The sequence below is a fragment of the Vidua macroura genome, chromosome 6 (genome assembly GCF_024509145.1).
Source record: "Vidua macroura isolate BioBank_ID:100142 chromosome 6, ASM2450914v1, whole genome shotgun sequence".
Lineage (NCBI taxonomy): Eukaryota > Metazoa > Chordata > Aves > Passeriformes > Viduidae > Vidua > Vidua macroura.
The window spans coordinates 40,484,142-40,511,229 of record NC_071576.1 but is presented as its reverse complement, the minus strand read 5'-3'; the positions used below and the strand labels follow the sequence as shown (position 1 = coordinate 40,511,229).

General features: G+C 42.1%; 1 protein-coding gene across 3 annotated transcripts in view; it reads left to right on the top strand.

Moving 5' to 3' along the window:
• The window catches only part of TSPAN18 (tetraspanin 18), a 121,668-nt gene that overhangs the window by 32,988 nt on the left and 61,592 nt on the right, over positions 1–27,088 (top strand). The window contains exon 2 of one of the 3 annotated variants that reach the window (XM_053981050.1): positions 17,978–18,162. The exons of the other annotated variants lie outside the window; for them this stretch is intronic. The gene's annotated coding sequence lies outside the window, so the exon portion shown is untranslated. The remainder of the gene's footprint in view (positions 1–17,977; positions 18,163–27,088) is intronic. 3 annotated transcript variants of the gene reach the window in all.

Here is a 27,088-nt window from a genome sequence, read left to right as displayed (position 1 = left end):
TTTATTTTGTTCATATCTGGCCTGTTGAGCAAAGGTAGGAAATAAATTTATAAATGAGAGCGGCTTGCACACAAAGTACTTACTATTCTGCACATCAGTCATCTGTCATCTTGTTAAATTCAAGTGTTCTAAAGGTCTGCTTGGCATGCTCTTGGCTCTGTTCTATCCTCTTCCATGGCAAGAGGATATGGCCTCCTTTTAACTTACATAACCTTCAGTGGGCTCAAGTTTCCTTCAGGCTGCTGTGTTCTCTGAACTGGGCAAGCAATCATCACTGATCCTTGAGAATCCAGAGGCTTCTCACTCCAAAAAAGCCTCCTTGACTCCTCCCGCTGTGTTTTGTCAAGTACCAGGGGGAGCTTGCAGCATACGATTACAGCCTGCATGTGCCGTTCTTCTCCATTTTGCCCATGAGTTTTCTCAAAGTGTTTTCTCCAAGCATTCTAAAATGTCTAAAGAAAGGGTCAAAGTTCTTTATATATTAGAGTAAAATTGGGTTGAAGTTCTTTTTCTGTTAGAGTAAAACAGGGCTGAGGTCACCACCCAGTTCTTACTGTTGTCAATTATGACTTACTGCATCTTTTGTCAGCTACATGTGAGAAAAGTGTAGGGAAACTAACTGGGATTTTTGTAGTTGATAGAATCTCCAACTGTGGCACTGAACTGCAGAGTAAAAAGCCGACTAACAATGCACTGACGTCAGACTGCCTTGATGTGACTGAGAGAGTTTTTATCTGCGAAGACAAATACTGGAATAAATCACTAACTGGGTTTTAACAACTGTTTTGGCCTGGTTTCTGAACTTGGAGATAGGTAAAGAATTGCAACACAGCATCTCATTTTCAATCTGTTTTGACCAACCAGCAACAGGGTCCTGTATGTGCTGGAGTCTACCAAGACACAAATCTTGACAAGGTCCAAACCAATTAATTACAGTTGATAGCTGATGCTGGAATATGGGCCACCTCAATTACAGGAATGGTTTCCTCCTGCTATTGTACCAGAACAACTCCAGGCTGCTATTTGGGGTGGCAGAGTTCAGCTGCCTTCCACACCAGACAGCTTGAGTGGTGAATAGCTTTTGTATACAGAATCCATCATCTCTCATGAGGGATGTGTCTGTGAAGTAGCTGACTTCTGAAAACTGACTTCTGAAAAGCTCTCTGTAGATACTTTTTTTCCACCCAACAACAAAGGTCTTGTTTGGGAATGCTTTTTGGCTGCAGTCTTTGCGACCCCCCTGGGAAATGCACTGTGCATTTGACTTGCACTCACCAAAGGAAAAAGTGAAAGTAACACAGCTGTAGTGATTTACTATGAAGTTTTGAGGCTAATTGCCTCATATGTTTAATTAATAACTGACACATTCTGTCCCTCAAAGAGCTTGGAGAACTTCCATCTGGACCCCTAGTGATTACAGCCTGGAAGCCATCCCTGTAATTAAGGAGTAGGCTACAGGAGGCCTGTTCCCATTATGGGTAATTATTGTGCTTGCTACTTTTCCCCTCCTTTCTTACAAAAGGACTGAGAAAATAGGGCTCAAAGACTAATCTGACATAAAACCCTGACTAAAGAGGTGCTTTGTGCTACCCCATGGTAGAATGATAGGTTATGTTTTGGTGCCAGCACTCTTTTTTCCAACAGGCTGTCAGGGGACAGGTTCCCCAAAGAGCAAAATGTGCCTTACACCAAACTGAAGGACATCTTGGTCAATATTAACTGTCAATGCAAGAAGAGGATTTTTGCAAAGAACTGGGCAACTGAGTATTTCAACTGTTACTTCTCTATCTCTCCCTCCCAACTTTAGACTTCCACTAGATTTGACAGCTGCTCATCTGCAGACTCTGGCTAGCTCAGGAGCCCTCAGAGTAGAGGATGCTGTGTCTTTAAGCCTTCCATACAGTGCTGAAATGTTATGACAGAGCATCTCACAGGGGGATGCGGTTTCCATGGCAACCCCACACTGTAAGATAAGCAAACTGGATTAGTTTTTTTCCTGAGAGGTTCAAGAGCAAGGAAGGAATGAGGCGATCTGTCAGCAGGCAAGACTTGAAAAGAGGAAACCATGTTCATTAATCCTGTAGCCCTGGCTGCTTTGTGTTTTAATTAGAGAATGTTATTATGGCAGAAAGCATGGGCACCTCACCTCGTTATGGGTTTTTGAGGACTTTTTTGTTTGTTTCTCTTTTTATATCTCCAATTAATAAAGGGGAGGGGGGGCAGCTGGGGGGAAGGAGGAGGAAAAAAGATTTACTAAGGCGTAAAATGAAGGTCTGAAATAAAGAGCCTCAGGATCCCTGTTCCAGAGCTTGTATCCCAAACCAGATATAGGAGGTAGTGGGAATGAATCTGCCATTCTCAAACTGAGAGTACATCTTAATTTTTTTTTTTCTGTCTTGCTGCTGTGTTTAGCAAAAATGGAAATCCCCCACACCTTTGCATCCTGCACATGTAGCCATGTGAGTGTGGAGTAGAGTAGTGGAGTTGTGACTTGCTGTCTTCCACAGTCTGCCCAGAGGCTTTATACATCAGAGTTATACTGCCTTCTCCTGACTTGGTTTTGGGGTAGTTGATAACTTTGGGATCACTGGCTACCCCTACATGAGAAATCCTCCACTTCCCAAATGCCGCCATTTGTGAGAATGCAGGATACTGTGCATGCTAAGAGATGGAAGGACAAGGAGGGGCAATGCTTCAGCCCATCCTGAGAAGGCAAGCTCCCACACAAGCTGCAATGGCATCTTAGTAATCAGATAATATCTTGGTAGCAGCTAGTGCACCAGCTGGGTAGGAAACTGTGCTGGTCATGTGCATGTGCTGTGCGTAGGAGTTTATTATGGAAAATATTTTGACAACCTTTATTATTTTCAAACACTTGTATGTGTCACTATAAAATTAGAGTTAAAGTAAATGTTAACCCAACAGCAGTCTTGTCTGCATAGTTTCCATGTCCATCCCTTATGGAGTACTCTCTGCTCCTTTGCAGGGAATAAGAGCCCACTATAAATCTTCATGTGTAATGAAAAAAAAGTTATTCCAATCCTTTGAGAAAGAAATATACCAAGAGCATTCATTTCTACTTTCCTATAAGCAGCAGTATCCCAGTCTGGTTTTCAAGGGCTGGTGCTTAAGAGGAATTCTTGTAAATGTTGTTCTCCCTACTTTCCTGTCATTGTCTTCTTCAATGTCCTTGAAGAGTTCAGCAAAACAAGGTGCAGAATCAAGAGGGCCTAAGAGCCTCAGAATTATTGTTCTGGATTTGAGTACCTCCTACCCAAAATAATTTTCTCCTATGGGTATGATCCATGTATCAGGAAGAGTTGTTAGCAAAGTCTAAAGTTGTGGGCCAAGCAAATATGTTATCTTGAGTGGGAATTTAGGGCTAGGGCAGAATGATACTTAGACCTTTGTTGAATGAGCCATCAAATGCTCTAACTGACAATAAGCATGGTTAGAGGCAGCTTAATTTCTTTGGAGACTGCTCTCTTTATTCCTTTTTTTCTGGCTGCATAGACAAATTCAACACTTTGGTGTTGATATCAGCTTTATTTGAGGTTTTGAGCTAAGCTGCCCAGAGATGACTTTTTGGTTGTACTAATAAAGAAACTGCTTTTGGCAACTTAGATCAGTCGTACTTCACTGCCAGCCAGCACCAAGTGGACATGTGGCAGGCTGGGTTTGTGATCCTGGTGGCCGAGGCAGAGTTGGCCAGCACAGCTTTCTCTGCCCTCCTCACCCCTCCTCTCAGGATCTGCTGTGTCTGCCTGTGCCCCACCAGAAGAACCCCTACACATCTGCTGCCGAATGGGGGCTTCTCAATTCATGCCACTCTGTGGTCTTCATAATTTGCCTTGGACTGAGTGTTGTTAAACCCTTGAACATTGCTTGGGTTTGTTGTCCCTTGAGGCACTGCCAGATCTGAATCACTGCCAAACAAAATTATTCCACCTGCTTCTTGGCTCTAAGCATTTAATCACCCAAGCCCAGCAGAGTTTTGTTTAGAGAACAGAAATAATTGCGGTGCTGCACTGGTTCCAGCAGAGCTAGTGGTGTCCGTGTCACCTGGTGAACTGGGGAATGAAGGAGTAGCTGCATGCCCTGCTCCGCTTGTTTCTCATGGGAATATTTCTAGAACTGACTCTCCTGGGTCTGCCCCAGTTTTTTTGGCCAAAATTAGTGCCCCTGAGTTTATGGTGGAAAGGAGCAGCTGGAGAGTATTAGGCTCTGCTCCAAGTATGATTTTGAGCAGGCCAGTGCCTCACAGCTAAAGCTAGAGGTTTTAACCGATTATTTGCTGACTCATCACTTCTCCTGGTTTCTTTCCCACACCATTTTAACGCCACATCCCTCTTCCTGGAGATAATGCATTACTTGTGCATCTCAGTAGTTCATTCTTGGATAATTGTTCTAGCTAGTTCTGTTTCACGCCCATATCTTCTCTCAGTTTTGCCCAGCACACCAGAAGTAGCCAGAAACTGGACTTTTGATGATCCAGATATATCCCTTCCAACTCAGTATATTCTGTGATTCTATAATAGATAGATTTCTGATCATGATTGAAATACAATATCTTTTAAATCAACTAATGTTATCCATCCAGGCTTTTTCTTCCTTGACCTGCTTGCCAGCCAAAATTCATTAAACAAACTCTTCAGAAAAAATGAAGGTCTTTAAATTCTTAAGCCCTTCTTTCCTACCTTCTGCTGGTGGTCCTGAATTAAGTCTGTGTACCTGAACACACTAAGGAGCATAGTGCTGTTTTAGGGTCTATCATAGCTGACTTGGAGAAATTTTGCTACTACTATTTGCATGCTATCTTAGCCTGGAAGTAATTTAGACTTAGAAACACAGAGTTCTGCTTCTACTAATAAAGAACTGTCTCCAAGAGGCTTGTTAGTGGGGCTGCTGGCAGGCCCTACCCCGGGTACACAGAGACCAAGCATGTGGTTGTAGAGTGGAAGTGCAGGGATTTCTGGGCAGCCAGACCTCTGAGCTCTGTTCAAATGCTCTCTGTACCGTCTTCAGTTTCCCTGGCTTGCAAAAGCATTGCTAAGAGAGAATACACGTAAGATATTGTAATCCTGGTGCAGTAAGGGAATGCACAGTCTTGAATCAAACTTTTGTTTTGTATATTTTGTATTTAATTTCAACACATGCCATACTGGTGCATCCTATTTACATTCAGGTCTGTTTTAGACATCCGGCATAATTCAAGAACACTGAGCTCTGAATGCATGCAATGAAAATATTTTCATATGCTTTTCTACAAAATAATCCTTAGGTCTGCAGTTTGCCAGTTTGTGGTAGCTTCAAGGCTTTTCCTAGAGTACAGAAGTTTTTGAAAAAGGAAAAATGTGTGGGAGTTGTATTTATGTTCTATGAGTCCTTATAATAAAAGAGCACTAATTTATTTTAAACATCTCCAAGCAATTTCCCCAAAATCTTCCCTGTCCACAATAGTTTGTTGAAGCTCATGTAAAGGTATCTCTGCTCTTTAACAACACTCTGAAGAAATATTCTGGTGCTAGGACAAGCCAGGACCACAAATTAAATTAGATTAAAACAACTAGGTTGATATGTTTCATGACATAAATGAAAGATGCTTTGGAAAAAACAAGAGAGGCAGTATTCCTTCTGGATAAGGCCTCAGCATGAAAACATGAACAGCAAATGAGTTTATTATTAAAGACATGTACATCAAAGCTAATTTGACTGAGAAACTTTTTGGCCTAACCTACAGTTGTTGTCTTTGCTATTAGTAAATGTCACGTGTTGGTGAGCAGCTAAGAGACCAGGATATTTTTCCCATATAGAGTTTTTAAAATCTGATGTAAATGGTCTTGGTTTCAAACCCCCCTTGATCTTTGCATTAAGCCTGTATGACTTAAGTGAACCCCAGACCTCTGTCTGGGGTGACTTTCACTCTTATAGGGTGATGGTGCACAGCCACAGCCACCAGAAAATGGGGAGGCACCAGCTGGAGGAGAGAATGGCCTCGGGGTCTTTGGATTGTAGGTTAGAGAAAAAGAAATAGAACATTTTCCTAAGACAAATATTTTCTTTTGACTATTCCAGCTGATGGCATTTGTAGGGGGAAAAGGCTTTCTTCAGACAGAGCGGAGACCAAGTGTTTGTCTCTATTGGCCTCTTACTAACATCAGACTGTGGAAGTCTTTGAGACAAGTTTATTTTCTGCAATTAAAAATAATTAAATAAAACCAGGAACTGATCTTGATTTCCCTGCTGCTAGAGCTTGTCTATGACCTGAACGGAGTCTTTAGATTTAGAAAAGTTCTGAGGCCTTTTTTTCTCAAAAACTCTTCAACCTGAATTTCTATGTCTTTGGGAGGTGGAGTGAGGAAGGGAGCCTGCCCAGTTTCACGCACATTCATTGATTACAATGCTGTAGTGCTCAGCTCTTCCCAGACATCTAAAATCATTGTAAGTAATTGGGTTAAAGTCAGAATTTATCATACTTAGTTAGCCCAGATCTAATTGTTCTTTCCAGAATTGTTTGCTGAATCGCTTGGCATGTCTAACCTTATCGGCCCCGTTAACTTCTTATCCCCATTTGACAAATCTAATCTGTCTTTACTTCTGCAAGGAGAGAGACAGGAATCATTAGAGACTTCTGTGGCTTGCTGTGCAGCCTGCCAACAGGCATCCCAGAAACTGTTGGGAAGATGCTTGCAGCTGCCAGAGAAGATTTGGAAGGGTTTAAAGTTTAATGGGCATGGAAAGTAGGGTTTCTTGTCAAGATGGTTTACTCATTTACTCATTTTTATCTGTTTTAAAAACAGAAAGTCTGCTAAAGTTAACAGATGTCAGCAGTCAGAGATTGCTACACCGAGCCTAGGGCGAAGGGTAGAGATGGTGTTTTGTGCCTTTCGCAACCCACGCCATTGTATCTTGCTTGAGACAATTTCCTCTAAGCTTATAAAATCACTCTTGGCTCTAGTTATTTTCTGAGAGTGTGACTGAACCACTTTACAGGAAAACACTTAGTGTTGTGCCTGAGTTGCACACTAGGGACATGAGATTTCCCTCCCTCACAAAGCAGAAGTGACACCACCAAAGCAAACGGAGCCACAGGGTTGTGAAACTGAAGTCAGCAAGCAGAAATCCAGCCGGTATTCTGTAGTGTATGCTCATTGCTGGCTATTTTTGCTATGTAAATTTTTTGTGAAAAGCAGAGTAAAGAATATGCAAGACCAGAAAGATGTTCTTTGAGGATTTTAAGGAGTTTGCAAGCACATGCTTAAGAGCTAATGTCTGCCACAACTGGGAGAAGAAGTTGAATGTCCTTCTCCCCTGTGTGTTTGTGTGCATAATTTTACATAATTCATGTTCTGATGCATAATGCTGTCATTTGCCACCCTGGCTTCTGGTGTGCTTGGCTCAGCTCAGTGAGTTGGAGGATGTTGTTATCCTCAAATGGAAAGGAGGCACACCTTCTGCACACACCCGGTTCAAGGCACTTTAGAGGGTAGCTGTCCATGCATTGGGCATGATGATCAGTAAGTGCTTGATTTGCTACACTGCCAGTTGGGACTCTAACTTTCTGTGTGCTTCAGCCTGCTCAGAAAGGCAAGGGCTTAATAACTGGTTTGGATTTTCAAAAGGGATGTTTGCCCGGATGCAAGCATTTCCCCCGAGATCGCTCATTCACAATGGAGCTCTGCGTCAGAGCCGGGGCTGGAGGCCCCAGGGATGGAGGCTGGCCAGCAGCGCTCGGCCCTTCCCTGCGCCGCCTCCCTGCATGACTTGGCATCCAGAGACAGTGCGTGGACCCAGACATAAACCTGAAATCACAATCTGAATGTAGCCTTAAATTCAGCTTTGTCCTGGGCTGGTGACTCTGCTGATGCCTGTCCTCTCTCAGGGGGCTGCGGCTGGGCTCAGGGAGCACCCTCTGGTATTTCCCCTGCAGAGACATGGGTGGGGCAGAGGCCCAGGAGTCTCTTCTTTTGCTGCCTAGAGGAGGGTAAGAATAGGGAATACGGTGTGTACCTGCTCAGCTACTGCTTATCTCCCCCTTGAATGCACTTATGGAGCGTGCCAGGGCGGGGCTATGTCTCTTAACTTTTAAATTGACAGTTTCACACTGGTGAGATATCACATTGATGTGGCTGCCCACAGGCTCCAAAGGGCATACTCCCCTTCCAGAAGATGCTGATGGGGATAACAGCCACTCTCCCCACCCTCTCCAAAGTGCCTGGCAGCACCCATGGTGCTTGTGCTAGGAGAGCAGGCAGCAAACTCAACTCAGCTCTGCCTAAGCTGGCTATGGTGAAGTGGCCTAAAGCTACAGGAGGGATAGGGCAGTCTTTCAAATTCAGAGGCAACATATGGGATGAAAGAGAGAAGGGAAAGAAGGAATTGCCCATGGAGTAAACCCAGTGAGAGAGTAAAAACTTCAGGCTTTCCAGCGAACTTCATCCAGACCTACATCTCTCTCTTTTCTTTGATCTGGGCTCTCCTTTATGCTACATATTTTAACAAAGACCAAAGGGGGATATAAATGACCTTGCATTGCAGGATACTTTCTTTTTAGTTACTCTGCTATCCCTTTCTGTTCTCCATGAAGTAAAGTCATTAGGTGTTTTGCCTCAGAAATGGAGGAATTTCAATATGTGGGGTTTACAGCCATGTTGATTCAGCATAGCTGTTAGCTACACCTGAATGATTCCCACAGAATGGGAAAAACTGCTGGTGAAAAGAGACTTTGTGTTCAGGGGCAACAGGAGGTTGTTTGCATTCTGACAGCACCATACTGATGGATGTTTGTAGCTGTGGTCTGGGCATCCAAAAATTATATCCATAAAGAATAGATCTGATTGTTAGAACCAAGGAAGCTCTGGAGAAGATTGTAGCAATGTAGTCAGCTGCTGTGGCTGCATACATGGATGGATCTCTGTTTCCTCCAGATCCCTTAAGTGGGAATTGAGACAGGTTTCCTTTCAGCAATGTTTAAAGCACTTCCCTTGGGGTAGATTTCCCCTTGCGTTCATTCTTGTGTACACATTATCACAAACTTAACATCTTGGAGAAAAAAACCAGGTCTGTTTATTCCTATCTACCCTATGAGACGAAGGCTTTAGCTCATCCTCATCTGTGGCCAAGAAGCTTGAAGTTTGCTTTTGCACCATGGCTTGGCACTGGTGTGGCCCACAAAGTGGAGCAAGTCACTGCAATTGCTGGCTGCCATGGGGGAGTGACCTGGCACGTGGGTGTCAGTCAGGTATGCAGCTCAGCTTCCACAGGCTTGGCACATCAAGGTGTGAGAAATGCTACTCACTTCCAAAAATTTAGAAAGGTTTATTAAAACCTTATCAAAAGCACAACAGAAGACTGAATAGAGAAAATATTATGGTGCCGGGAGCAAACAATCTTTCTCACCATGTGTTCACCCACACAATGGAGGTTTCACCTTTTAACTCTTTAGCTCCTCCCAAAGTTCTGTCCGTTGACTCCTTCTTCTCTGTCCAGTGGTGGAGTTTACTTCCTTAAATCTCGATTGGAGGTCAGATGTTGCCATAGTAGCAAGCCGACCCTCCCAAATGTCCCAAACCCAGGCTGTCCCTGATAACAACGCAACGGGGGGTGAAATATAAGTCTATAAAACTTCTCTTAACATACACACATGATATCTGCCTTTTAATTGTGAGAGTCAATCATCATATTACTCATCTATCACAAAGGTCACTACCTTGGCTAAGTCAGCACAAAGTTTCTTTCCATTTACCTTATCCTATCCCCATAAATTAAGATACATTTGCAAATTAATCTACCAAGTTTGGAGTGCCTCATGGCAGCCCTGCAGAGGGGTTCCTATCTCTGCTTTTGTAGCAATCACATTAAAACCTGCACCTCCTTACCAAGTGAGAATCAGAATGCTTCGAGCTCTGCTGGCTCCTCATAAGCTGTGCTCTGTTAGCTCCAAATATTCTTTGAACACTATCTTCTTCAAAGCTGCTTTTCAGGTAGAGTGAGTTGAAAACCAGGAGAGATTACCACGGGGTGTTTTTTTCCTCTCTGATTTTGAGAGGAAGTATGAATTCAAAATGTTTTGACCAGCTTTGTTTTCATAAAAGAGTCCCCAAATGTAGCTGTGTTCTCTTTAGTATAAGAAAGGTAAAAAGGATGCAGTACATTGACAGTTATCTATCTGCTGATTGCCACATGTACCAAATGTCAGGGTGAGATTGATGGCCTTAGAAAATAAATCCACTGAGGCAGGAGGAGTACCTTCCTTTGCTTTTTTACAATGCTAAGTGTGTGCATTGTCTGTGCTGAGCCAGTGCTGAATAATAATGAGTGACTACAGTTAGTGTCTAAGCTAAGGGAAGCCAGACCTCCAGCCAGCCTGGGGTTAGGAACTCTGCTGATTATTCAGTTTAGTTTGAGCCAGGGATACACATTTTGCCTAAATGCCTGAGTTTTTTCTTCCCAATTATTTTGAGGTCTAGGAGGATACACTCTTTTCTGTAGAATTTCTATGAAATCAAAATGTAAAAATCTAAAACCTGTAAGATTAGAGATTTAATGCTTTGAGCATGTTTGTTTGCTTGTTTGTTTGTTTTTATTCTGAGAAGAACTTTTGTCTAGAAAATATCAGTTAGACCTGTGACTGGAAAAAAAGGCAATCACTAAAACAAACAAATAACCTCTCCTCCTTCTAACTTGCTTTATTTTGAAGGGGGTGGAGTGTGACAGGATTTTGAGTCTGTTCAACATCTAAGAAAATCACACATCAGAAAGTGAAGTTTTCTTGCAAAGTCTTCTTTCCTGTCTACCTAGGCCTCTGTTTTTCTAGCCTGCACAAGTCCTCCTGTTGTGTCTCACAACAGTGCTCATCTGGTCCAGTGAATTTGCATCCTTGTCATCTAAGGAGGTGGCTAAGATAAGGAAGTTGTAATTCCACCTCTCAGATCTCTTTTTAGACATCCTTGAAAATGGATCTCTGGAAGTCCAGTATCTGACTGGAGTGGATGGAGGAAAAGGACAAGGGGTTCTGCCTAATCCAGCTCAAAACTCCTGAGAGCACCCAATAAAAATTATACCCTGGCTGCTTTTGAAGTCTATTTCCTACTCAAAGCAGGGATTTGTCCTTGGTGGCCACTGTCAAGTAGACAGCTGGAAGTCTGGCTCTGTATCCCTGAGTGACTCTGTGTTTCATGGCTATTTGGGGTGTTGTTAGTTTTCAGCTATTTATTATCAGTGTTTCATTTTGGAAACAGGATTGACTCCCTGAGATACAAGGCTCCTGTTTCCTTTGGGGAAGAGTGCTTGGTAGCTCTACATGTGGTGGCAGGTGGGTTTTGACAGCATATTTTCCATTCAGATGTTTATGATTTTGGGCAGGTTCATATCTGCTATTTGTAAAATCCTCTTCTCATTAGGTTAAAGCACTTCAGAGTTTCAGGACCTGCTGCCTTCTTCTCTTAGACCTCATTTCTTTTTCTCCCAAGCCACCTTCTGGTGTCTCTGCATTGTGCTGAGTGAGCCCTGTTGCTCTTGCCTGCATGTGGGTGTTGCACATGTTATCAACACAATAGCCTCTGGACAGAACAGCCCTGCGGAGAGAACAAGCTGGAGCAAAGATGCGATGGGAATGTTTTGCTGGATGACCCAGCTGGGTCACTTGGCTTATCCTTGCTTGCGGAAGTGAGGTGGCTGCTTTTATTCCTTACCTTGTTGATACCTAATGAGAATTTTTACTGCTTTGGTTCAAAGGGGAGGCCACTGCTCTGAGGGATTCCTGAATTGGGCAGAACAAGCTGTGCTTGCACGTCTCCTGGGTGCTGTTTCAGGATGAAGAAACAGGAGAGGAAAAACACATACCTTTTGTTAAGAATGCAATGTAATATTTAGAATTTTCTCTTCCATCTTATATTGAGGATTTTATTAGCTTATAGGAGTTCTGGTGCCTGTTGAAGTTTGGAAATAGGGTGTTATGTTTAAAAATATCGTATTTTTCTCTAAAGTCAGTGTGGATAAAACACAGAACTTAGAAATAAATTTTTGAGAGCTGAATTTCCAGTGGGAAAGGAATTATTTTTGCTTGCTTGCTAGCTGTTTCTGCTGGACTAGAAAGACAAATTAAGGTGAGACTAGACCAGCAGAGCTGCAGTGGGAGGAAATGAGAAGACCCTCTTTGATCCCAAATGCTCAATCAAGAAGCATTTGCCAGCAATGTCAAATGAGATTTGTCAAGTCCTAGGTAGAGGCAAGTGGGGCCTAGAACTGAAGAAAAGGAGGAGGTTTCATACTATAAATTTGGTTTCAACATATTCAGAGTTAATCTTCCTTTACCTACATAATGTGGAGGTTATTAACCTGACTGCAAATGGACATACTGGGGAGTTAAGTGTCACGTGGACAGGATTACTACGTTTTGAAAATAATTTGTGCTGGTGACTGCAACACAATAAATGTAATAAGTGCCTCTTTAGATCTTCTATAAGTGGTAAAGAATCATTGATCACCCTGTGGGATGGGGGCTGGGGAGCTTGTTTTTGATGTTTTAGTTCCAAGTCAGAAATGAGAGCTCAGAGTTGTTGATGAAAAGAGCACATAAATTTGTTATGATTATCATTATTATTATTCATTTTTCTGTCTTAAAGAGACCGAGAGGGAGTTGGTGCCGAGGGATGAGAAATAAATCAATAGCATCTTCACATTTGCACTGCAGATTAATCTGGGGAAATGAGGGTGGTAGTTTTTGAGCCTCTTGCATATTTTCCAGGTGAACTATTTAACTTCATCTTTCTTTTTACTTTTTTTCTAATCAGAGAGTTTTCCACGTACAAATTTAAAAGGTCACAAGGTTAAGCAGAAATCAGAAGCTGATTTATTGCATAAGTACCCTTACCAGGCATTTTGGCCGATGCTGTATTAAAGTTTGTTTTAAATTATGCTATTTCTTTTCCTTCCACTGAAAGATGTGATTGGGTTTTTTTGTATTCCTGCTCCACTTGCCTTGTGCTCGCTTTGCTGAACCTTACAATGTTCTCAGTGCAAGAATGATTTTCTGATTGTTTCCAGCTCAGAGGGCTGGTGGTGGCAATTCTGACATTATTTTGTGCTGCCCTCAGTATTCACACTTGATTTCTCCTGCTGGTCAGTATGTAACAGGTAAATCTTGGAGTTGCTAGGAGTAAGGCTGTGCTGTGCGAGGCAAAGGAAAGTGATGGCTGTAACAATACAACACAGAGTGAAAGCGCTGGCTGAGGGAGCTGTGTTAGGTATTTAGAAATGCATCTTTAGTGGAGACAAGAAAAAAGGGTTCTGACTGCTTGTGAGCACTAGAGATCCTCTAACACGTGTTCCAACAGCAAGCGTCTTAGCCAGAGTACTGGAGGTAATTACTCAGTCTGCCTGCATTCCTTCTGCAGCCTCAATTAATTATGAGGCTCTTGCTAACTTCTGGATCAAACCATTCTGTAGTGGTGTTAGAGGATGTTAACCAGCTGCCACCTTCAATTTCCATTGATACTTTATAAATACTGTACAAAGGACTTGAAACAAGGCCTCTTGCTTGTGAGTGCAAGCTCAGCTCCTGCTGAGCACTTCCTTCTTCCTCCCTGAGCACTTGGCCTAAGAGGAGGAAGATGCAATCCTACCTGTACTGATAGCAAATACAAATGCTACAGTAAGAAAATGGTTTGGTATGCTTTAAGATGGAAGCTGTTGCTTTTAGTGTTTCATCCTTTATTGACTGAAATATGAACACAAGCCGGCAGAGACATGTAAGCAGATTCAATGGGAAGAGCTGTACTGCAACACAACTACCAGTGTCTTTCTTGGATAAGGTTGACAGGGAAAGTAGGTTGGATCTTTTATTAGGTCTATTGATACTGTTGGGGGAGGTGGCCTTTTAAACATGAAAATGTGGTTTCTCATATCTGAAAAAGAAGCATCAGCCTTTGAAGCTAAATAAATACATGTTGAGAACACTTTCCCCAAGTTTAGCAAAGTTATGTTAATCACTTAGACCATCTGTTGGAGAAAATGTAGTTGTGAAGCCAGGATAGGTTAGTGGCACATTAGTGAGAGAGGAGATAATAAAACTGTTTGTTTCTCTACGACAGAGTAAAGTTTTTGATAATTACTTGCTTTTCCTGGTGGTTCCTTTTTAGAAGTAAGAAAGATGTTTTATTCGTTTTTAAAAGATACATTTTCTGTGAGGCTCCAAAATCGTGGTGTATTGGCTTGGTGTTCTCATGACAGCAAAGTTCCTCAGTTTAGCAGGAGGATGAGGTTAGGATCTTCATTGCCTGTAGCCCTGCCTGGGCTGGGAGACCTCCAAGGGTTCCTGGGCAAACTCTGTCCAGCCTCTGTAGCTGGGGAGCACAAAACAGCTACACTGCTACTTTATCCTGAGAGGTAGGAGGGCAAGAACTGTACAGGAACGAGTTAAAGTCGGTCACCTCAAGAAGTGTGGCTGGTTCCTAATGGCCTGCTGCCTGAGCTTTTCAGCCTGACAGCATCTCTCCTCCTTAAACACATTGTGAAATGTTGAAAAATGATTTGGATGTCTTTATGACAGTGGCATTTGCTCAGGAGGAGCTGTCTGTTTATTTAAATACAGCCCCAAAGGAGGTGCTTGTTTTCCTAGGATTTCCTCTAACTGCTGACTCAAGCAGGAGTGTGTCACTCAAGAGAGTGTCCAGGAAAGGGACATCACTGAAGCCTGGCTGAGTGCTGGCAGAAGTGTGATTAATCTTGACTAGACAACTGTGCCAGAGCCACTTCCAAAATGCTGGACTGCAAACCAAACACAGAGTATACTTGTGACTACTCTCATGTCCTTTTCAATTACTTTGTCTCACTCTCAATTCCAAATACATCAGTCTTGTTTGAAGGCTTCCTTATACCCCACTGATGTGCTAATGCAAGTTGTAATCTATCCTTGTTACAACATTTACTGCCAGTAAAGCTCACGTGGACAAGGAGAGGTACAATTGTAGGGGAAAGCAGTATTTAGCAAGAAGTAACCATTTACTTAAGTTGCCCTCCTACTTTTTGGGAGATATCAAGATATACCTGAGAGCAAGTTCTTCATCTGGTCTATTACTTGACTTGAAGGGAACAGTATGAGTGTTTGAGACCCCTTGTAAAGCATACAGGAAATGCAACAAAGTCTCATGGTTGTTAACATTTCCCCAAATGTGTAATTCACGGAAGCCTGTGGAGATATGTTGCACTGCTGAGCTGTAACAAGTAGGAATCTAAACTTTTTAGGAGGGGCAGGTGGTAGAACCCCAAATGAATGAAGATATGTGACACAATGTAGAATCCCAAAACCCTCAAATTGTGTGGGAGGGAGGTTGCTTCTGCCCTTCTGCTGCTCTGGTTTCTGTGATTTGGCAAACTGGGTTATTTAGTCGATGTGATTAATTCCTCTCAGACCATCCACTGCAGTGCTCCTAATTTCAGGTCAAGAGGAAGGAAGCAAAGGCTTCTGTGTGAAACAAAGGATGTCACGTACTGATCTCCATTGTTACAGCAGTAGAGGAACTGGTGTAATAACCAAATGAAGATCAAATGAAATGCAAAATTGATGAGAGAAGCAGAATGATAAAATAATTTTAAAATGTTGCAAAATCTCTGCAGCAATGTTGGCTCCTGCCATTTTATTACTGAGGTTAAGGAAACCTAGTGTTTTTACAAGATATGTGGCTGCAGGACCCTTCTAAAAATGTATTTCCTTTTTCTCCTGGAGTAGATCTCATTAAGTTGAACAGGGCCAGCTTTCCTTGTAGTCCATAACCTGCTGTTTTCCTCATGAACTGGGAGGCTCATGAATTTTCCATCCAAAACTGCTGCCATGAACCTGGGGGACTGAGGCTTGGTGGTGACTGCTTGCTGCCTCTCCGTGCAGTATTGGTAAATTCAACAAATAATTGATTTAACAGTGCAAGAAGGTCACCAATCTTCTTTTTATAGCTGTCATGTACAGCTTGAGATCCCTGTCCTACAGCTCTTAGCTCTTGGAAAATACATCACTAGGAGGGCTTGTAGTCTTCTTTTTTTCCCACCTGCACAATGGTGGCAAATCAGGTGTTTTAAATTTTTAAAGGATTAAAGAGGGCTGTGCTGTGTATTAAATCACAGGCCACTGCTCTTCTCCAAATCAAGAGAATGAAATTGTTATCTGGTATGGTCACCTGCAGGAATGAAATTGAATAATGGCATTAGGACATTCAAGTACAGATTCATTGACGTCAGATTTTGCTCAAATTTGGTGAGAGCGAATCAGATTACTCAGCCATCAAGTTTCATCATCGTGTCTCCATCACACACTAAGGGCTTATGCCTTGGGGATCAGTAGAATTACGAGTAAAGGTATTATTCTAATGCACCTGATTGGTTATAGAATGTAATACAAGAAAGAAAATGCCTTTTCAACTCCTAGTATAATTTCTTATGTCTTTTCATGATGAATCATAAATGCTCTTTTGATATCTACACAATAATTTGTAGAAATTTTTAAATATATTTTTATGTTAGTTCTTCTATTGACAAATTGTCTACAAATAACTTACTGGCTTTTCAACTGCACAAGTTATTTGAAATTATTCATAGATTGCTTCTTGGTTTGCTGATTGTTTACAGGCAATTCCTTTTTAGTATTCAGTGGCTGGTATTCAAGTGTTCAGCTTCCAGCTGCACGATTCAGTTCGTATTTTGACATATAGGTCACACAGTAGTATTTCTGCTCCCTGACTAAATGCGTATAATTCATAGGATCTAGCTTCTTGCACGAATATTTGCATTGAATTACAAAATTCTTATTCTGCAGCCATTCTTTAACACTTGATTATCAGCAGAAACAGAAACAATCCTTTTTAATCTTATTTACAGAGTATTTATGGGAATGCTAATGCACAGTGGACATTACCATAAATGAACAAATTTGCTGTAAAGCTTCAGTTATGCACTCAGCTGCATTTTTATTAATTTCACTGTCTTTGCCCATCTTCTTGCTATGATATCAAAATATTAATAATTTGAATATTTATTTTTTGGCATATGTGAAATTAAGTAATTTTATGAAAAATTTATACATATATATTGTGGAGTTATAAGCAGTTCCTGTGGAAACTGCATATAGTGACCTCCACCCTCAGTGATGGTTGCAGAGTGCCTTATATGTATCCTTCCATCTGATTTTGCAAGACTTTTCCTGTTCTATGTTGCTAGAACTCCATAGTTCTGTTTAAAACCACAATACCATGAATATAAAATCAACAGACAAAATCCAACACTAACTGGACAAGCCAGAGCCATTAAATGAGCAATAGCCAGCTGCTCTTATGGGTGCCAGTCTTTGGTTTGTGTTCTCACAATCCCTTTTTCCCCTGCTGCCCCCAACTGCCCCTTGCTCTGTAGAGATAAAATGATTGCAAATGTGGAGACATTTCAGTCCAAGGATTGCGCTGGAAAACAGAGAGCATGTTTGAAATTCTTGTACACATTTCTAAAATAACATTGAGAAACATTCCCTTCTGCTGTTCAGATAAGGGAAAACTGCCCTCGAAGAACTAAGGTGTCCAAAAAAAAAATATCATTGGTATTTCTTAGTATGGTCCATGGATCATTCTGAAAACACTTCTATTATTTTTCTTCACATATTCAAATAACCACAGTGCAAGGCATCTGGTCTCTCTGGATTCTGTTTGCTGTATTTCCCTACACCTCTCACTGGTCCCTGGGGGTCAGCAGGGTGTTTATTACAAATGAATGTTTAATGTCTGCCTTGGAAAGCTTCTTGTCTGGCTTGGAATTTCTGATTGCAGTGCTGTGGAAAGACCTGCATGTGGAGAAGGGCCCCATGGAGCATTGTCTGGTCCCTGAGAGTAGTTCCTGCATCTTGTGATTTCTGTTAGTGAAGGTTTCCTTGTCTTACTGCTTGGCAGCTTATTTGGCAGAGCTGACACTGATTATTTTGTTTGACCTTCTTTGTTTCCAGTTGACCCCTGGTACAGGAGTCCACTGCAGTGAGAGTGAGCTGGGGAGACAGGACAGTCAAAGGAGATCCCTGACTCAGCTGGCCCTGGGTTCCAGCAGGACACTATGGCAGCTGTTCAGAGGAGACACTGAGAAAGCAAAGCCCAAAGTGATCCAAAATCTTCCTCCACCTGTCTTGCTTCTGAGGTGAGGACCAAGGAAAGAAGGCTTTAGTTGTAGACATTTGTGCTTCAGCATTACTGACTGCTTTTACCTGGGATGGCAGCTGGTGCCTGAACCTTAGTTTTCTTTCCCACCTGTCTTTAATTTAAATGTAGCTGGTTTCTGCTGTAGCTAGGAGATGGAGTGCTCTGAATGCTTTAACAGCATGTAAAAACTCTGGTAAGCTCATTCTGAGGTGTACTTAGGTGAGGGATATGCACACTACACCTCTCCTCACTGTCTTGAGACTGACAGGATTGTGCCTTGGAGGAGTTGTCTGGTAATTTGCCTGGATGCACTGGAGCTGTGGAAGTGCTGAGAAACCTTTCAAAGGCTGTAAATCTTGATTGCACCATCCATCGGTGTGAAAGAGCAAGGTTTCACAGCCTCCCAAGGCTTTGTCCTTTCTCCCAGTTGCTGCACTCACTTTCCATGGCCAGAAAGCATTTCTCTGATAGAAAAGCTCCTCCATGGTCCTAGCTGGAGCTCTGTGCAGACAGCTGTACCTTGTCAGCTGGTAGCTAGAGTTTTCTGAGGGCCTTTAAACACCTAACTCCACCCAAAATGAAATGCAACTGTCTGTCCAGAGCAGCTGTCTTAGGAGCTATGCCACAGCTCATCTGGAAGCCTTTTGTGTGCTTGTGTGGCCCGAGAGACCAAGACAAATAATGCAGAGGAGACTGTTTGTGTAGCTGTTTCCTTGTCATGTTTTCCTGATGGTAATGCCTACCTAACTAGTTGGGATGTTGCCTCCTCTAGATTCTTGTGGAATGCTGCAGTTAAAAGCTAAGTACTAGTAAAAACTCTTGTTGCCAATTGTAAGGCCAATAGACTTATATTAGTTCACAATGTCTTTGCCAAACTGTTTTACAAGTTGTGTTGGTCTTTTTCCCAGTCTCTCAGTTTCACTGTTTCTAGGCTGGTACAAAACACTGAATTGCAGATGTGCCCTTTATTGAAATGCTGAAAAAAATTGAAGCTGAAATTATAGAAAAGCACACAGGGGAAGGTCAGGCAAAAGATAAGGCCATGGTTATTTTCAGTACATACCTTTGCAAGCAGCTCTGTAATAAAAAAACAGAATGCAGAGTCTTGGTTGGAAGGAATAGCCTTGGGTCCCACTTTGTCTGGAGGAAAACTGGGAGTCAGACCCTCTCTATTGTTCAGGCTGGTAAAAAAAGTTTGGCTTCTACAGACTTCTACATGACCAGGCTTGGAAAGACAGGCATATCAGCACGTGCAGCATTTTGTGAATACTTCTAAAACTGTGGGCTAATGAACAAGGCAGAAGTCCAACCATTTATGTTAGTGACATGCAAAGTTTTGAGAGTGGGACAGATAATTTCGGTTTCATTTGAAACACTTCCAGAGGCCAGGTTTTTCAGAAACAGCTAAGTATTTCTTGCCTCAGGAGCTTGAACTCCCAGACTGAGACATTTGTACTGATGTATCCCCAAACCACTGACCACTTCTAAAACTTTGCGAAGCTAGCCTCAATACATCTGTTTGGGATATGTTTATGGTCCTATTGCAGAAAGAGTGTTTTGCCCTCAATTTCAATGGAATTGTAGTTTCCCTTGGCATCCCTCCTTCTCTTGTATTCAAGGCTCAAAATTGCTCCTTCTCTAATTGCCTGAGTCCTCCAAAGGGGTATTCTCTGACAATACAGTGTTTTTACAACAGAAAACATTGTCTCGCATTTTAATAAGTGTATTAATAACTGGGAAAGCTAGGAAGAGACCTTTATTTTCTGACACACTGTGACAGTGAGCCAAAGAGCTTGATTTCTGCAGCTTTCAGAGGGATGGCATCCCATTTCTCCAGTTCTGGGAGATCCTTTGGGATTCATCCAGTGTTGTTGCAGAATCTCCAGAGTATTGTACCATATAATAACAACAATTGTCCTTGATCTAAACTGCATAAGCATCTCCACACTTGCAAGTTCCATTATGCTTCACTGTTCTTGATTACTAGCTCTTTAAACAGCTGAATGAGAGGGCAGAAGAGGAAAACAGTGGGATGGGTTGGGGGGAAAGCTGCTGATGAAAAGCATTTGCAAATAGGGAAGATGCCCTTGTAATGAAAGCTGGTATGAGTCCTTAAAAGCACCATCACCAGAACATACCAGCAAGAAATTAATATCTGCCTTCTCCCTAGTCAGTCCATTCTGATGTGCTGTAATTCTGCTGAATGCCACACAACACAAAATGGCTGTAAGGTGCTCAAACAATTGAGCCTTAGCTAAAGAAACAATTACCTCATCCCTATGTTTCTAACACATGCTGGAGTTCCTAATACATTTACTGATAGTCACGTTTCTTTTGGACCATTGAAAAGTTTTGAAGTTTTGACCATTTTTAACACTGAATTCCAGGAAAAAAAATTCTGTCAAATTTGTTCTTTCCTGAAAGATTGGTGGTCAGAAAGATTTTTGTATTTGTTTGGGTTTTTTTGTGGTTTTTTTTTCTTTGTTTGTTTTTTGGGGATTTTTTTTGTTTTTTGTTTAATGTACAGAGAATGGAAGGGAAAAAAAAAAAAACACAGCTCTTATGACAACTTTTTATTTTTGTTTTCTGGGAGAAAAATAGAATGGATGTATGTCTATGCCTGGCGTTAACTTAGAGTTCTTCTTTATCTTGCACTGCTCTTTGTTTTTCTGATTCTGTATGTTCTTAATTCCTTCCAGTTACAGGCTTTCTTTCATTAATAGGTGCCTTTCTGTTGTGCAGACAGAGCAAACCCTTATGAGGCCTTTAAGATTTACATTGTTAATAGTATTTACATTTTGGCATCTGATTCTTGGTACTTGAAAATCTAGTAGCTATTTCTATAGGGCTCAGCTCTGCCTTTACTCAGTTTTCTGTCATGGACAGCCCTATTGCTCAATGACAGCGTGATTTCCATCCAAGCCAGTTAAACTGTACTTCCATGTGTGGTGTGTGACTTTGCTGGCTTCCATGTTCCAAGGAAGTTTATTCACTGTTAATTTTAAAAGTTGCTCTAATTTGACTTAGATAGGTGGTGTATTTGCACTATACCCTTCCATGATAGCCTTTATTCAGAACTAAAGTTCAATAATTTGAAGAAATCGAAGCTTTATTGTGGCTTGCTTGTACCTGTGCACAGCCAGAGCTACCCCAGACTCTAGGAAGAACTCTAGTTAAGAACAGCACAAGTTTGGGCACTGAAGTGATGCAGAAATGATGTAACGTGGGCAAGGAGACCTGACCTGCTCAGTGGGGAATATAGAGAAGGATTTGAGGGGAGAGGATGGTTTCCTCCATGTCTTGGAAAAGCAACTTTTCTCTTTGTGCTTAGCAATTTGATTTCATGTGCTCATTACTTTGAAGGACCAAAACCTTTGAACCATGAGCTAGGTGCTGGGAACACGATGAAAATGCCAAGACGTGCTACAGAATGGCTTTGTTGCTGTGGTCAGGATTTAGGTGGAGTAGCAGGCACTGGAATGGAATTTTGCAAGATTTAACTCTTCATTTCAAGAGGATAATGGAACAACATTGCATGTCCTTTTCCATAACTGACTGTGGCTTTCTCTTTGGCCTTTATCACTTGATTATTGGGTTTTGTATACTTTTTCCTCTTGAAATACTCCTGCTAAGCCCTTTAAAATTATTATGTGTTTCAAGAAAAACAATCGGGACTTAAGAGACATTTTTTTGAGAGTGGGGGAATCTGGAGTTTGTTTAAAGAAAGGGGATCTGAAGAAGATAAAACAGAGATATCAGTTATGCAGAACTAGTGACGCATTCCAAAGGAGAGTTGAAGAGCTATACAACTCCATGAAGTGCTCCATTCTGTATTAGCTTTTTCACTGGGAAATCTTTTGAAGGACCAGAATCACACACACATGTATTATACATAAAACTCTATAATAAATGAAAGTATATTTGAATCTAACACTGCATGAGGAAGCCCATGGCATTCTCATGGAGCAAGCAAGCTACACTAAATTCCCTAGGCAGGAATCAAAGCCTTTCCAAACTAACCTCATTACCAGCAGATGTTTGAATTGCTATAATAGACATGCACCCTTGCTGCACATACTGTGTGTGCTGCCTTGAATGTCTGTTTTTTTCTTCCCCTTAAGTGCTCCTGTAATTCTGGGTACATCCTGCCCAAAATTTTCAACATTCCTTCTCAGGTGAATCTGAGGCAAAAGCTACAAGAGATAGATGAGAGCCTTTAAAAAGTAGGATAGAAAACTGCCAGATTGTCAGAGCTAATGGAGTGACAGCTTGAGTGTGAAAACCCAAGTGCTGTGCTGCAGTATCCCAGGGATCAGCCTGCCCTTTATTCAAGGAAAGAGGAGAGAGCAGCAATAGCAAACCTAAATTAACATTTCAGGCTGACAGAAAGCATCATTTCTGAGTCAATCAAGAAAAAAATAACTTGAAAAACAGATCAACTGTTGTTTATGCACTACAGATATTTCAAACTCAAGAAAAACTGAGGAAGTACTGATGGTTGTTAAATGATGATTCAAAATTATTTGAAGTAGCTATTAATATTTCAAATGCTTCTGTTAGGCAACCTACTTCCTTGGGGTAAGTAATTTAATCCTATTGCTCAGAAGTGCAGTTGGTTTCTTCTTCCAATAGGTTTAGGGCACAGAGGGCATTTGAATTAATGAGAGGCAGACATAGTAGGGAAATACTCCATTATCCTTAGCCTTTGGTAAGTCTGGCTAATTAATGAAACACTTGAAAGAGATCTCTTTCATTTCCATGCAATTTCAAAACAATTTTGTCATCTGATAGGGTTGTGATGTGTATTGACTGATAACACATGGGTAATATATGAAACATCTATTTTGGAAGTACCTACACTAGAGTGGTTCTGAGTTGGTGAGTTTATGGTCCCATGATTAAGTATATTAAAAAGCTTCACGAAATAACACCTGCCAGCGCTTATTCATTAAAATGGGGGGGGGGGGGGGAGTGGGCATTTGGCCTCTTTGGGGCAATATTCGGGTGCAAGTTAAGAATTCCTTGTGTTTATTTACATCAGAATCCCTAAATCTCCTCCCCATGAAAATGAGTAGCCTATCAACTCTGTTTGTAAGGATGAACTTTACAAGCTGTAAAAGGAACAAATTTGAGTGAAAAACAGGAGAACAGGAAAGGAAGAAACAGTGATCTCCACACTGAAGCAATAAGCTTCAAGACTGAAGATGTTTCCTTCCCAGTTTATTCACTGGCTTCTTGCCCGATCTTCACTGCTAATATCTCTCTGGATTTCTGTTTCCCATCTATAACAAGGGAAATGTTATTTTTTTTCCCCTTCTTTTTATATGTTTAGTCAGATAGCTTTTTGGTCAGGGAGCTCTTTTATGCTGCACACAGTAAGAAGCTTGGTCATGTTGGACCTCAAGGGACTCTTCTGACATGAACAGTAACAAAGGGGCAGGAAGATGTGCAAAGGTATGTTTGGGAAAGATGGCCAGTAGTTCTCTTTTATTTTTTCCCTTTCTTTTTTGGGGGAGGGGACAAATTCCTTTGCCTTAGTTGTCAGGGAAGTTAAAGTATTTCTGAAATGTAGCTTTGAATAGTTTGCCACAGTTCATTGTGGTGCTCAGTAGGCCCAGTAGGCTTCTTTGTGGTAGGATCCCCTATTGCAGTGGTTACCATGAATATGATTGCCATTCTTGTCATTGGTCCCAGATCAGGTAGTTTTCCATTTAGGTATAGGATATAGGGTATAGGAAAAAAAAAATCTGTATTATTTTGTTAGCATTAAATAGTAATTGTGAGTGTTAACAGTTGAGCAGCCGGCAGTGTTGGTGGAGAAACTTCTGGAGGACAGCACAGTCCCTGGTCACAGCCAGCACGGTTTCATGAGGGGAAAGTGGTGCTTCTCAAACATCATTTCCTTTTACAGTACAGTAACCAACCCAGCTGATCTAGTAAAGCCAGTAGATGTAATCTTTTTTTGGACTTCAGCAAAGCTTTTGGTACTCATAGTATCCTTTTGGACAAAACATCCAGCACACAACTGGATAAACACATCCCATAATGGGTGAGCAACTGGTTCTCACAGGTCAGGCACAAAGACTTACAGGGAATAGGGTAACATCAGCCTGGCATTTGGTCACTGGTGGGGTTCCACAGGGCTCAATCCCTGGCCCAGCTCTCATCAACACCTTCATTAACAACTGGAATGCAGGACTTGAAGGAATACTGAGTGAGTCTACTGACAACATTAAACTGGGAGGAACTGTCAACTCCCTTGGACAGAGAGGCCCTGCAGAGAGACGTGAGAGATTGGAGAGATGGGCATTCTCCAACCACATGAAGTTTAACAAGGGCAAGTGCCAGTTTCTGCACCTGGGATGGGGCAACCCTGGTTGTGTGCATAGATTAGGAAATGAGAGGCTGTACAGCAGTGCCACAGGAAAGGGACATGGGGGTCCTGGTTGACAGTGGATTATGAGTCAGCAGTGCCCTGGCAGCCAGGAAGGCCAAGCATGTCCTGGGGTGCATCAGGCCCAGCAGCACCAGCTGGGCAAGGGAAGGGATTGTCCCGCTCTGCTCTGCACTGGGGCAGCCTCAGTTTGAGTGCTGGGGGCAGTTTTGGGTGCCACAATATAAGAGAGTGTCACATTATTAGAGAGTGTCCAAAGCCATGAGGGTGATGAAGGGTCTGGGCAGGAAGTTGTATGAGGAGCAGCTGAGGTCACTTGGTCTGTTCAGCCTGGAGAGGAGATTGAGGGGAAACCTCATTCCTTGCAAGGGGAAGTAGAGGTGCAGGCACTGATCTCTTTTCTCTTGTAGCCAGAGGCCAGACCTGAGGACACAGCATGAAGCTGAGTGAGGGGAGGTTTAGGTTGGATATTAGGAAAGGTTTCTTCACCCAGAGGGTGTTTGGGCACTAGTACAGGCTCCTCAGGGAAGTGGTCACAGCACAAACCTGACAGAGTTCGAGAAGCATTTGGACAATACTCTCAGGCACACAATTTGTCTCCTGAGATGTCCTGGGTGGGGTCAGGACTTGAACTCCATGAGCCTGATGAGTCCCTGCCAACTCAGCATATTCTATGATTCTATGAATTCAGTAGGGTAGAGGTGGTGGATTTGGCCAATGTCTGATCATGTAATTTGATGTGCACCCAGATGTGTGCTGGCTGTTCCCCACAGCATGTTGAAGAACTCTCACACACACTTGATATACCTAAAAGGTTTCAGAGGTGAGTCAGATCAACCTGACGCATTGGATGTTGTGACCCACATTCTACCTGGGCATAATTTCTGTGGGAAAAAAAATACTGTGTAGGTAGATATGTACCTTTAATTTTCTGACATTGTAACAAGGCTGTTTTCAGCAGGGTAAAATGCATTTTGCCCATAGTCTGGTCTGTAACTGGAGTTGCATCTGGTGCTCCTGGGAATGCCAAATCTCACATCTGATCTGAAATGCCAATGAGCCCATATGAAGCTGTTAATGTTTGTGTGAGGTTTTTTAGTCCTCATTACCAACCTGATAGAAAGATAATTCCTCAGCTGTTGTTCCAACCTGTGGGATTTTATCCACTTAATTAATTTTCTTTCTTGTTAAAAAAGATCTCTTTTTATGCAACAAGGAACTGCATTTGACTAGCTTTACAGAGACTCTTCTCATGACTGTAGCAAAGGCACAGAGGCCCCAGAAATTGGAGGGTGAGCCCTAGGGGCAACATGCTTGTGGAGGCTGATCTTGGAAATGCTGCCTTGTCTTCTAAGGGTGAGCTCCTGGAGGGGAGTTAAGTCTGCACAGTGGAGGGGATCCTGGCTCCTTCCCTGCTCCCCTCTTTTGCTACCACTCAGCAATAAAATGGAAACTGGTGACATGACCAAAGGATAACAAACCACTTGCTGAATGCCTGCTAAGAGTTTAAAATGCCAGCCTATACCACCCTCCCCAACTTTTCAGCATGTCATCAAGCTGTCTATGTAAATAAATACACATATCAAACAATAAGCAGACGCCTTTTTAACATGCGCTGTTTCAGGCTGAGATATTCAGTTCTGGTGCAGCTCATCTCAACATCTGTCAAGCTAATGCCAACTCCACAGCTCCCTTTCACTTGTATTTAATGCACAGAGATTTGTGTTGTGTTAAGTAATGAGGAACTGGCTTGCTTTACATCTGTTTTGGTGTTATTTCTGATGCATAAAATGTTAAACGGGAATGCTTTGTGTTCCTCCTGATGTCTGTGTCAGTATGTAGTGCAAACTCTTGTTGCTTATGCTTGATTAAGTGGCTTTAGACAACTATGTGTGTGGTTGTACAAGTATGCAAGGAAGAAAAAAATGTAATTTGCAAAATATACAACCACTGGGGCCCCAAAGCATAGAAACATTGAGGTGGGGAGAAATCTATGATGAGGGTTGGATTTAAAAGAAAACTTTTTTAGAAACTAAATTCCAGTAGAGTCAGTTGTTCTCCTTAAATCAAACTCAGGAGCCGCAGAGTCTAAAGCCTCAAGGGTGTGGGGCTCAGAGCAGTGCTGTGGGAACAGCAGCCATGAGCTGCCAGTCCAGGTCAGGTCATGTCTAATCCAGGGTCTTGTCTCTGATAGCAGCCAGCACTGATTAGAGAGAATGTAAGACTGGGGCAACAACTGGGAGAAATTCCACACTAAGCTTTTGTTTATTTTTGTTTTCATATTAAAAATGTATTGAGCCCAGATGATCCGCAGACCACTGGGCCTACTCCTCTATTGAAAATTCACCTGCCTGCTAGAGAAGTGTTGGATCCTCTAGTGCTGCTGTCCATCTCTGTCCCTCTGCATCAGCCTTGGAGAAGCCTGCTTTTTATTTCCTTAATTCACATTTCTCACATGCTACTGCTTTTGCTCTGGTGAGATACTAAGGAATCACATTTTTTGAAAAACAAACCAGACTGACTCTTTATG